We start from the raw sequence: 13,502 nt of genomic DNA, 5'->3' as shown, positions 1-13,502 counted from the left end.
TTATTTTGACAAAACATACCATACTATAGTATATGAGCAGAAATTGGCGAACAAAAGCTTACCTATTTAATGTGACAGTAGTCTTTTTTTACAGTTAAAACTTTATAATCTATCCAAAACCAATCACGAAATCTTGTCTAAACATTCATATTTAGCCTGTAACATATCGTGTTTATGATATTATATTAGCATGTTAATTTGCAGTTTGTTGCTTATATAGACATTTTATTTCAACATATTTCAGTCTATTTTTACTCATCTTAGTAGGCTATAGCAATATAGTTTGGATGTGTTCATGAATGGCACAGACACGCGCTGTATAACTGAATAAACAACGCGCGCCCGCCTGTGTCGTTCATTCATCATTTAGCCTACACACCTACACACTTTATATATATTCATATATAAACAGTTTTTTTGCGGTTTACAGACAATATTCAATATCGCGATTAGAACAAAGCACTTAAGAATAAATTACTTACTACATCAGCTGGATCCATTGCTCCTCGAAATGAAACTGCCAGCACTTCTGGTACATTCTCCAGGGTAATTAGATAGTATTATTCCTCACAGCGTAGGGATACGCTGTGTACACAGCGGTAGTAAGATACTTCCTAAACATGATGTGTTATATAATCCAGCTGGTGGGCGTTGGCATGTTTGAATTGCTTGCCTTAGATCATTTGCGTTTGAATACCGCACGCTCTCCGTGGGCGTGGCACATTAACGCGTAATCAGGTATAATAAGCTGGAAAGAAAAAGATTGACATCTCTCTCTTTTCATACAGATTACATAATCTGAGAATATTTGTTTTTTTATATAAATTAATTCATTTAAAAGAAGAGAGTTCAAGCTTCATTATGGAAAAACACTCGTGCCTGTATGACAAGTATTCGCGGAATTACCGTTAATTTTCGGACGCGTTTCAGAATGGACTTCACTGACAGAGAGAAAGCAAAACTAGCATCATGTTTATTTTTCTTTATTTGACTAAAAGCACAATACTTTGTTTATATTGTGAGTATACACAAAAAACTTGAAACTTAACAGGATCGAATGATGTATAACACTAACACGTAAGATCAAAATCAACAGAGTATTTTGTGTCTCTTTTGCACTGATAAGAAAAAAAGCGAGACTATCGCGCTGGCGCGATAGCCGACCTCAGAGGGTTAAAACAGACTTCCCTGCATTTATTTATCGATAAACGGATCTATAAATGAGCATGCATCCCAGAACATTTTTGTGAATGATTTACTGTCTTGTATTTTATGTATATTGTGTATTTGATACTACGGTATGTATTTTATTATACAACCAACGGTCATTGTAACATCACCAATGCCGTGTTTGGTCTCTATGACTTAGTGCTTTGAAGATCGAAGTGACTGTGTACATGGTGTGTCGATAGCGACAACATATTGGTATTGCAGGAGTCTTTCATGGTTTCTTCATCGGCTACCACCCATCCAGCTGCACAATGCACATGCAAATGAGCACCCTTGAAATAAAGAGCCATAAACCAAGGTCTCCCGTCTGGAACTTCCACCTTTCTTATTGGCTGAGCCAACCCTGAGAGGTGGGACCTTTCTCGGGCTTTAACCCCCTGGGGTCGGCTATCGCGCCGTCACGATAGTCTCGCTTTTTTTCTTATCAGTGAAAAAGAAGCTCAAATAACTCAGTCGATGTTTGTCATACAGGCAAGTGTTATACATCATTAAAAACTGTTAAATGTCTTCTTTTATTTGTGTACACTAATAATAAAAACAAAAAGTTGTGTTTTTCGTAAAATAAAAAAAATTTAAAACATGATGCACGTTCTGTCTTCTCTCTCAATGTGAAGTTCATTCTGAAACGCGACAGAAAATGATCTGTAACTGACCTTTTTTAAATGAAAATGTAAAATGAAAATGTAAATCATATCAAAGACAAATATTCTCGGTTTAAGAAATCCGTATGAAAGCAACGACATGTACAGTTTCTCCAGCCCGAGCTCATTAACTTGTGACCACACCCCCACCCGCGCGAGCTGTTCTCATTCAAATGAGCCGCGTGAAGGAAAACAGAGCTGTTAACGCCCTCATCAGCTCGACACAAAGAATCAGCAACTCCAGTGTTTCTCTACTTTTCAGTTTGGAAGACTGTTTGTGCTGTGGATTTACCTTGGAGTTACCTCAGAAGGACACGTTTTGATTATGAGAACAATTTTTAAGGTAAGAGACATAATAGTAAGTGTTTTATTGTTGCATAAACTTTACATTGTAGCTACTAAACTGGTGCCAGCCTAAAATTTTATGAAATGAGATACAAGTATGCTAGTATGAGTGTTTATTCTAATATGGTGAATATTTTAATGTTTAGACCTGTGTTTACTGTTAAATACTGTGTTTGTGGATATCTGCTCAAACGTAGATGTATAATGTAACAATAATGTTTCATAGTTTGGAGCGGCTCGATCGCTGCACGTGCTGAGTTTGGGTCTGAGTCACGCTGTGTGTTTGAAAAGCAAAACACACCACACATTAGACTTCACGCCAAACTCATCTCATTTCATAACGAATAGAAATATTTGAAGTAACATATGATAAACAATATATGTTTGTCTAGTGTAGTGTTACTGAAGTGTTCATTTTTAACGATTTATAGGCTGCCTGCTATCTAGGCTATTGTTATTATTTTATGCAGCCCTACACATGCCTATATACAAGGCACAACAAACTAGGTGTTCGTATATATATTTACAAAATACATATACATATATACACTGCCGTTCAAAAGTTTGGGGTCGGTAAGATTTTTTATGTTTTTAAAAGAAGTCACTTATGCTCACCAAGGCTGTATCTAAAAATACAAAACAAACCCATTAATATTGTGAAATATTATTTCAATGTAAAACAGCTGTTTTCTATGTAAATATATAGTAAAAAGCGTAATTAATTCCTGTGATCAAAGCTGAATTTTCAGCATCATTACTCCAGTCTTCAGTGTCACATGATCCTTCAGAAATCAGTATAATATGATGATGTGATGCTCAAGAAACATTTGTGATTATTATCAATGTTGAAGACAGTTGTGTACCTTTGTTTTAGAATTCTTTGATGAACAAAGTTAAAAACAACAGCATTTATTTGAAATGGAATCTTTTGTAATGTTATAAATGTCTTTACTGTCACTTTTTTATCAATTTAATTCCTCCTAGATGAATAAAAGTATTGATCCATTTTATTTATTTCCCCCCAAAAATAAAATAAAAATTCCTACTGACCCCAAAGTTTTGAACGGTAGTGTTTAATGTTACAAAAGATTATTATACTGAAAAATATTTCTTGAGCATCAAATCATCATATTATACTGATTTCTGAAGGATCATGTGACACTGAAGACTGGAGCAATGATGCTGAAAATTCAGCTTTGATCACAGGAATAAATTACACTTTACTATATATTTACATAGAAATACATTGAATTACATTTTTTACATTGAATACATTGAATACATTGAATTACATTTGAATTACAATTACAATTACATTGAAATATTATTTCACAATATTACTGGGATTGATTTGTATTTTTAATCAAATAAATGCGGCCTTTGTGAGCATAAGTGACTTCTTTTAAAAACATTAAAAATCATACCGACGCCAAACTTTTGAACGGCAGTGTGTGTGTGTGTCTATATATATATATAAGTGTGTGTGTGTGTGTGTGTGTGTGTGTGTGTGTGTGTGTGTGTGTGTGTGTGTGTGTGTGTGTGTGTGTGTGTGTGAAAAATCTAAAAGGTATTCCCAGAATCGTGCAGCCCTATAGTTTGTCTTGATATCAACATGTTTACAGGTGTTTATTTATTTATTTTTTAGAAAGGGACCAGATGCCACTGGAGTCCTGCTGACTTCAACATTCACATGAGTCTCTGTACATGAACATTGTAAAATGAAATGTCGAACACCTTGGACATGACAGGTATGTAGGCTACTATGTTTCAGGAATGGCACAAAGGTGTGTGACTGTTTAAGTCTTTATCTTTAGATCAGTGTGTTTACTAATGTGCTTTTTGTCCTTTGTTGTGTATCTTTGGATTATGTTGTGTTGTGAATAAATCCTGACAGTCTAAAAGCCATTCTTTTTTTAATTTCTCCTCATTCTTTGTGCAAGGCTCCTCATAATGATCAGGCCTGATAGCACCTGATATGGCCATTAGGGGAGGGTCTTTCTCAGGTGTAAAATGCATTCATATTAATGAGAGATTCACACCTCCTCGCATAAAGCTCTCACACAAAACACGTAATACAAATTTTAAATCAATATATTGTCCTATCTAAATGAGAATGCAGGATGATTTTCACATAGTTTTGGAGCAAATATTCTAGGCTACGTGATACAATTTTCAAAAGTCTTGTGAAGAAATAATCACAATGGGTTTTATGACCTTATTTCAGTGACATTTGTTTTTTGTTTTTTCACAAACCACGCATAAACATTATTAACTTAAAACTACAAACTTTTACATACATGCTGATGACATATTACTGTAGCAGAGTTTGTGCTGAATTCAATGTAATAAGACTTTAGCCATGAAAATGTCACAAGTAACAGAAATAAGCACAAATGTCAGAGCATGTCAGAACACCTCCAGGACCCAGAAAACACATCAGACCCCAGAGGGTTAAATTGCATCCACACCAGCCTTCGCTCTCTTGACTTCTCGGTACGTTCGCGGTGTTTTGCTGTCCTGTGCGGCCTCAGCAGGCCCCAGGGCAGCAAGCCTTGACTCACAACCAGCCATGTGCTCATTCAGGCGAGAGAGGACTCTCTCAACCGCAGCAGAATCCAAAACAACCTCAGCAGTTTGCACAACTTCTTCATTCAACGCAGAAGAAGTCCATCGTAACTCCCACCATTGGCTCTCTTAGTCCTCTCTTCCTCTGGCCTTCACTGCTGCTTCTTTGGGTCGATGTCTCCATGGGCCCCAGCAGGCTGTGACCAAAGTGTGACCACAGCCTGCTAGGCCTTCACTCTCCCAACAGAGTCGAACTAACCACGCAAGTTCATCATACCTTCTTCATCCAAAGGAGAAGAAAACGATTGCTACTTCAACATTTGACACGCACAGAACCACTGGTGGACAGTAACGAAGTACAAGTAATTTGTTACCGTACTTAAGTAACTTTTTTTGCGTATCTGTACTTTACTTGAGTATCATTGTTTTGTGAGACTTTATACTTTGACTCTACTACATTTCGAAGTGGAAAACCTTACTTTTTACTCCACTAATTTCCTAAAACCTGTCATTTCTTTCTATGTTCCTTTCCACGACATACATGCGTGACCAGTGACAGGTCCAAATAAGTGCACGTGCTCCGCAAGTGTACCAATCAGAACACATCTTGTTTCGTGCAGTTTGGGCGCTGCTGCTGGCTGCGCCTGCGCTTTACTGACTATTCATTTACCGATTTTTTTTTGCTGTCACGTTTATAGACAACACAATAATGGAAGAAGCGCCAGACATTGAAATTGAGCACCCATGGCCATATTTAAGCGAACTATTTGAAGTAGTGGAAAGGAAGAACGAATCGTTAATTTTTAAGTGCCTTCTCTGTCTGCCTCAGAAGCATACGATTTCTTCCTACAAGAATTCACCGTCCAATCTAAAGAAACGCATAGAGGTAAGTAATTTTGAGTTTGACTGAGTTTGACTCAGTTTGACTTTTAAATTAATTAAAGGCTAATATACCTGTCGTTTTACCCAAACTGGATATAATACGCTCATACGTTAATAATAAACGTGGACATCAGTTCCATTGTGCAAGGTTAAGCTAGGAAACTGCAGACTAGTAACATTACAAAAGCTCATTAACACCAAGGCACTTGGCTAGAAATAGCCTAATGTTACCCCCTAAAAATGCCATTTACTTGTCAAGCTCGTTCATAGAATGTGCAGTGTGTCTAAGGAAATTCAATGTAAAATGATGAAAATGCATTTAGGCGTTTAGGCTTCTATTTGACTAGGTTTACATGCAAGGTATAATTAATTGGTAGCTACTTGAACAGTAACCTGCGATTGATGTAGGCTAGCTAGTTACTCAGCCTTCTCGGCAGCCTACTGTACATGCAAAAAACTATTTTCAAAATTATGAAATTGAGATATATTGCTGTGAAGATATGATGTTCATGATGTGTTTTTCCCCCTTTCTTTCCGGAGAAAGCATTCAAGTCACTTGGAAAGATACAATGCCCTGACAGCCCCTCGAAAAAGAAAAGCTACTCACTTAAAAAAGTTGGGTTAAAAACGACCCAACAGCTAACCCAATGGTGGGTTGATATAGCACCGACCTATTATTGGGTTATTTTAACCCAATAAATTAGGTAACTAGTTTTACCCAATAAATTGGGTTACAAAAAACGAATCTGTTGGGTTATTTGACCAAAATGCTTTAATCAACCTATTATTAATATTAATTATAATTACTATTATTGCCATGTGTTACGGCGTCCAGTCTCCCTGAGTCCATTTCTCAACCACGAGCGCCCTCTCCTGAGTTCTAGTGTGTTGCATACTCTCTTATTAGTATGCATCATCTGCGCTGTGACTACCTTCACCTGTTCTGCATTAATCATTGCTCAGCCTTTATCTGCCTCTTTGACTCAGTGTTCTTTGCGAAGTATTGCCTCTCTATGTGTGCATGTCCGAGCCGTTTCTGTGTATCAAGATTACCCGTATTTCTGATCCTCGCTATACTAACCTACTCTGATTGCCTGCAGCCATCCTCTCGACCCTCTGCCTGATCCGGACACTGATTCAAGCCGCCTGCCAAGACCTTTATGCCTGTTCCAGTTTGCTGCATGCACGCCGCCTGCCTCCGACTTCCAGCCTGATTTCACCCTGCTGCCTGCGCAACCTCATCAGTGGCTACCTGAGTTTATTTCTGACTGTGTCTTTGAGTTATCCTCCAAGAATTCCTGAGTTTATTTCTGTCTGCCTTTGAGTTATTAAAGTAGTTGCAAATGGATCTGCCTCAGCCTTCTGACTCGTTACAGAATACTTCGCCACACGAGGATCCAGCAACTATGACCGCATTAGCCGCAGCGTTCAACTCACAAGCCTCGCAACTGGCTTCCCATCACCATCAGCTTACACGTCTTACAGCTGTGACGGAGGAACTGGTAAAGGCTGTACAAGCTCTACGTACCTCTTCCTCGGGCGCTTCTTCTGATTCTGTCTCTCCGTCGCCGGCGCCGATGTCTCCACTACAGACCACCGCGAGCCCTCGACTCGCGTTACCGGAAAAGTTTGACGGTAATCCAGGTAAATGCAAGGGATTCATCCTTCAATGTTCTCTGTTTCTGAGCCAACAGCCTTCTCAACACCCCACGGACGCCAGCAAGATCCATTTCGTCTCCTCCCTGCTGACCGGCCGCGCACTGGATTGGATGACGGCCGTTTGGAGAACGGATGGCACTGCATTCCGCTCGTACGACGCGTTTCTTCAGGAATTCCGGGCCGTCTTCGAACATTCCAAAGAGGGGAAGGGAGCGGAGGATTTGCTACTGGAACTCACGCAAGGACGTAATTCTGCAGCTGAGTATGCACTAGAATTTCGCACTTTTGCCGCGCAAACTAACTGGACTGATGATTCCCTCAAAGTGATTTTCCGGCGTGGTCTGAGTCACGTGTTACAGGCAGAGCTGGCTTGCCGCGATGAAGGAAAGGATTTCAACCAGTATGCTCAACTCGCCATTCAGATTGATAACCTGATGCGCTCACGCCGCGCTGGCATGCGCCCCTCTACCTCCTCTCGCAGTTTTCCTGTGCCACGGTACCACTGTTCCATGCCTTCTGATTCAGGTGAACCCATGCAAATCAACTCGTTTCATATCTCAGATGAGGAAAGAGAACGTCGCCGATCACAGAGACTATGCTTGTACTGTGGAGGGGAAGGTCACGTTCGTCAAAACTGTCCACGTCGGTCTGCCAACAGAGAGAGTGCTGCGGTGAGTCTAACCCTTGACTGTTTAAATCCTAAGTCATGTGTTGTAGTGCCCATAGAATTAACTGTCAATGGTAAATCCGTTTCCACATCGGCATTGTTGGATTCTGGCGCTGCTGGGAACTTCATGTCACAAGAATTTGCTAACCTACATAGGATTACTCTAATTCCATGCATTTCTCCCCTTTCTGTCGAGGCTGTTGACGGTAGACCGCTGGGCACCGGTCACGTCACTCACCTGTCTCAAGAGTTGCGTATGCGCACCGGGCTGCTACATAGCGAATTGATTCAATTCTACATCCTTCAAGCTCCTCACACTCCCGTGATTTTGGGGTTGCCCTGGCTCCGTAAGCATGATCCACTGCTGCAATGGACCTCCGGCCAGATCATCAGCTGGGGAAAAAGCTGCTTCTCCAACTGCCTGTCCTCCATTCAGCCACTTCCAGTGAGGAGCGTCCGAGAGACCCCCGGTGACACCGCGCTGAATCGCCTCCCCGCTGTGTACCACGACCTGGCGGAAGCCTTCAGTAAGTCTAAGGCCGCTAAGCTGCCGCCTCACCGGTCCTACGACTGCGCCATTGACTTCTTGCCTGACGCCACACCGCCTAAGGGGCGCATCTTCCCTCTGTCTCAACCCGAGACTGAAGCCATGCAGAAATACATTGAGGAGGAGCTCGCCAAGGGTTTCATTCGACCATCCACTTCTCCCGCCTCAGCCGGATTCTTCTTCGTTCAGAAGAGGGATGGAGGACTCCGACCATGTATTGATTACAGAGCGCTCAACGATTGCACCGTCAAATTTCGCTATCCTCTGCCTCTGGTTCCGGCTGCACTGGAGCTGCTCCGTAAAGCAAGATACTATACCAAGCTGGACCTGCGAAGTGCATACAACCTGGTTCGTATCCGCGAAGGGGATGAGTGGAAGACGGCCTTTTCTACGTGTACCGGGCACTATGAATACTTGGTTATGCCGTTCGGGCTTTCCAACAGTCCAGCTGTATTCCAGTCTTTCATTAATGACGTGTTCCGAGACATGCTCCAACGCCACGTCATCGTCTATATTGACGACATTCTGGTCTACTCTGACTCCCTAGAAGCTCATGTCCAACACGTTCGTGCTGTGCTACAGAGGCTCATCCAGTATCAGCTCTATGCGAAAATGGAGAAGTGTGACTTCCACCAAACCTCTACCTCGTTCTTGGGCTACATCATCAGTCCGGAGGGTGTGGCTATGGATGATGGCAAAGTAAGGGCAGTGGTGGAGTGGTCCCAGCCCACTACTCTGAAGGAGCTGCAGCGCTTCCTAGGGTTCGCAAACTTTTATCGCCGCTTTATCAGAGGGTTCAGCACGGTGGCGGCACCCCTTACCGCGCTGGTTCGCAAGGGTACTTCTCGTCTGCCTTGGAGTGACGAGGCTGCCCGGGCCTTTAACTGTCTCAAACAGGCTTTTACCTCAGCCCCCATCCTGCATCATCCTGATCCAGAGTCACCTTTTGTGGTTGAAGTGGACGCCTCGAGTACCGGCCTGGGTGCAGTGTTGTCTCAGCGTCAAGGATCGCCTCCCAAACTGTACCCCTGCGCCTATTATTCCAGGAAGCTCAGTCCTGCGGAGAGGAATTACGATGTGGGTGATCGTGAGTTGCTGGCCATGAAGGCAGCCTTTGAAGAGTGGAGGCACTGGCTGGAGGGCTCCACATACCCTTTCATCGTTCTGACTGATCACAAGAACTTGGAGTACCTGCGCTCGGCTAAACGGCTGAATCCCCGTCAGGCCAGGTGGTCTCTGTTCTTTTCTCGCTTCCAGTTCACTGTCACTTATCGTCCGGGCTCGAGGAACGTCAAGGCGGATTCCTTGTCTCGTCAGTTTGATTCTGAGGTAACCATCCAGACTCCAGAAACCATACTCAATCCTGATCTGATCATCAGTCCCATACGGTGGGACATCGAGACCGAACTCGAACTGGCCAACGCTGACTCCGAGACTCCTCCAGAATGCCCCCCGGGGAGGCTCTATGTTCCCGAAGCTCTCCGAGAAGAAGTGCTTAAGCATGTTCATGCCCTGCCCAGTTCCGGACACCCGGGTATCACCTCCACCATCCATCTCCTTCAGAATCGCTTCTGGTGGTCCACCTTGTCCCAGGATGCCAGTCGGTTCGTTCACCACTGCCTAACCTGTAATACCCAGAAAGCTTCCCATCTCATGCCTGCCGGTTTACTTCAACCACTGCCCATACCTCAACGACCCTGGTCTCATATTGCTATCGATTTTATTACGGATCTGCCACCATCTGATGGACACACCACTATCCTCACTGTAATCGACCGCTTCTCCAAGGCCTGCCGCCTCATACCCCTCAGTAAGCTTCCTACAGCCCTGCAAACAGCTGAACACCTCTGTAATCTAGTATTCCGGTTTTATGGTCTGCCTGAAGACATTGTCTCGGACAGGGGTCCTCAATTCACTTCCCGAGTCTGGTCTGCCTTCTTCCAAATGCTCCAAGTTAACGTGAGTCTTACCTCCGGCTACCATCCTCAGGCCAACGGTCAGGTAGAACGACTCAACCAGGAGATCTCCCGTTTCCTCCGGTCCTACTGCCAACTCCATCAGAAGGACTGGAGCCGGTATCTGATGTGGGCAGAATATGCACAAAACTCCATTCAGAAACACTCCACTGGCTTGACTCCGTTCCAGTGTGTTCTCGGATTTCAACCACCCCTGTTTCCCTGGTCTGGTGAGCCCACGAACGTTCCCGCAGTTAATGACTGGCTAAATCGGAGCGAGGAGACCTGGAATCTGGCTCATACACACCTTCAGCGGGCTGTCAACCGTGGTAAGAGGCAGGCTGATCGTCACCGCCGTCCCAACCCAGAGTATCAGCCAGGTCAATGGGTATGGTTATCCACGCGTAATTTGCGTCTAAACCTTCCTTGCAAGAAGCTCAGTCCAAGATTTATGGGGCCTTACAAGATCTTGCGTCAGATAACTCCAGTATCCTTCCGTTTAGCTCTGCCCAGGCATCTGCGAATATCTCCCACTTTCCATGTCTCACTACTCAAACCCGCCACACCTCCCCCTGAGGAAAGGAGGGGAGAATCCGCTGAACAGTCCTCCCAAGCCATCATTGTGGAGGGTGAGGAAGCCTACCGTGTTCATCAGCTACTGGATTCCAGACGTCGGGGGGGATTTCTGCAGTATTTGGTTGACTGGGAGGGCTCCAGTCCAGAGGAACGGTCTTGGGTCAACTCTGGTGACATTCTGGATCCCTCACTCACTCAAGAGTTTCACCGTACTCATCCTGAAAAACCTGCACCTCGTGCTCGTGGCAGACCCCGCCGTCGTCAGCATCCTCGCGCCAGGAGTCGCTCGCAGGGAGGGGGCTCTGTTACGGCGTCCAGTCTCCCTGAGTCCATTTCTCAACCACGAGCGCCCTCTCCTGAGTTCTAGTGTGTTGCATACTCTCTTATTAGTATGCATCATCTGCGCTGTGACTACCTTCACCTGTTCTGCATTAATCATTGCTCAGCCTTTATCTGCCTCTTTGACTCAGTGTTCTTTGCGAAGTATTGCCTCTCTATGTGTGCATGTCCGAGCCGTTTCTGTGTATCAAGATTACCCGTATTTCTGATCCTCGCTATACTAACCTACTCTGATTGCCTGCAGCCATCCTCTCGACCCTCTGCCTGATCCGGACACTGATTCAAGCCGCCTGCCAAGACCTTTATGCCTGTTCCAGTTTGCTGCATGCACGCCGCCTGCCTCCGACTTCCAGCCTGATTTCACCCTGCTGCCTGCGCAACCTCATCAGTGGCTACCTGAGTTTATTTCTGACTGTGTCTTTGAGTTATCCTCCAAGAATTCCTGAGTTTATTTCTGTCTGCCTTTGAGTTATTAAAGTAGTTGCAAATGGATCTGCCTCAGCCTTCTGACTCGTTACACCATGTAAATAAATAACTCACTCACAACTTAAGTATATTAACAATGCTTTATTTACATTCAATTGCATTGCATTCTAAAGTTATTGTTGCAATTGTTTTAATGTAATTACCTAAAGGTAAGAAATTGTGTCAATAAATAAAAATAAAAAAGTAATGCAATTATAAACTGCCTCATAAGGCGACGTGTTGAGGAAACACCTCCAAGTACAGAATATTAATGTTAAAATTAATTAATTTAGAGTTGTGTTTTAAGTTCTTAGAAACATGGATCACAAAAACACAAACAGTTGTTAAGATTACAAGTTGTAAACATTTTCATTAAGTTATTGTTTGCAATTGCTTTAATTTACTTCCTTAAGATAAGAAATTCTTTCAATAAATAAATAAATAGAAGTAATGCAATTATAAACCCCCTCATAAGGCGATAGTGTGTTGAGGGAACACCTCCAGGCACAGAATATTAATGCTAACATGAATTTACTTACAATTATGTTTTAAGTTCTAAGAAACATGGAATATAAATACACAAACAAAACAAACCAAAGCTTGTCCAGGTTATCCAATTATAAACTGCCTAAGTAGGCGACAATGAGTTGATGGAACTCCTCCTGGCACAGAATATATTGTGTGTTGTAGAAACTGCCAAACAGCTGCCGCAGGCTTTGGATACTCAATGTCTAAAACATAAAATAATTTAAAGCATGTATCCACAGCTTGTAAAAGGCTGTCTTGCTCTAGTGCCGCTCCTCACACAATGACGAAGGCTTGTGAGCAGTTGAATTTGTCCCCAAGCTGCAGGACATGAGGGAATTGCCTCCGTTGCTCCTCCTCCTCCAAATACTGGATGATGTTTGTTCCAACCTTTAAATAGAAATTTTAAATGGTAAATATGCACACATGGATCAAATATTACCCCAAATGGGTTGTCATAAATGATGTACCTACAGGCTGTAAATCAACAAATGCTTGTTTTGCCTCCTGGTAAGAGGGCCGCACCATCTTGCAGCCCGATTTGTGTGGCAATGGAGGAATGATAGCTGGCAGGGTTTTTAAAGCAACTTCTCCAAGAGTGTCTTTACATAAAACAGAAAGAACAATGGATTAATCTTCAAACAAGTGCAATATATTATAGACAAAATATTATAACTTGACATGAAAGTACAGAGCTGTTGTGCAGGATTTTCTCACCAGAAGAAATGTTAGTCTGAATAGGAAGAAGATCCAAGGCTCTCTTCTCGGTCTTGCAATATGAAAGGATTCGCTGAGATGCATGTCCCCACATTTCAAAAAGTTTATCTTTGGCATGTGGGTATAAAATACCAAAGTCCTGAGCAATCTAAAAATTAATAAAGGAAAAGAAAAGTTAAAATCACACCAACACCTCATATGTAAGGGATTATGTAGAGCAAGACGGTTGTTATAGTGAATACAACCCGACAGGCTAATTATGACCCCGACGTGAAGCGGAGCTTGAATCAGCCTGAAGGGGTTGTATTCGCTATAACAAACGCCTCGCTCTACATTATCCCGCTTATTACATGGCTACCTACCAAATAAATCAATAATTTGACACAAAA

At 42.9% G+C, this 13,502-nt stretch overlaps 1 long non-coding RNA gene across 1 annotated transcript; it reads right to left on the bottom strand.

Annotated features, from left to right (window-relative positions):
• Positions 1 to 12,385: 12,385 nt before the first annotated feature.
• LOC143757578 (uncharacterized) lies at positions 12,386 to 13,257 on the bottom strand. Its single transcript, XR_013210654.1, has 3 exons — positions 13,114 to 13,257; positions 12,871 to 12,998; positions 12,386 to 12,786 (listed from the first exon to the last, which is right to left on the bottom strand). It is a non-coding gene; the product is annotated as an uncharacterized LOC143757578 (long non-coding RNA).
• Between the last annotated feature and the right edge of the window lie 245 nt (positions 13,258 to 13,502).

This window comes from Siphateles boraxobius, unplaced genomic scaffold, assembly GCF_051911475.1.
Source record: "Siphateles boraxobius isolate OS27281-9 unplaced genomic scaffold, OSU_SipBor_1 11, whole genome shotgun sequence".
Lineage (NCBI taxonomy): Eukaryota > Metazoa > Chordata > Actinopteri > Cypriniformes > Leuciscidae > Siphateles > Siphateles boraxobius.
The sequence above is the reverse complement of the archived record's forward strand: the minus strand, read 5'-3'. Positions and strand labels throughout refer to the sequence as shown.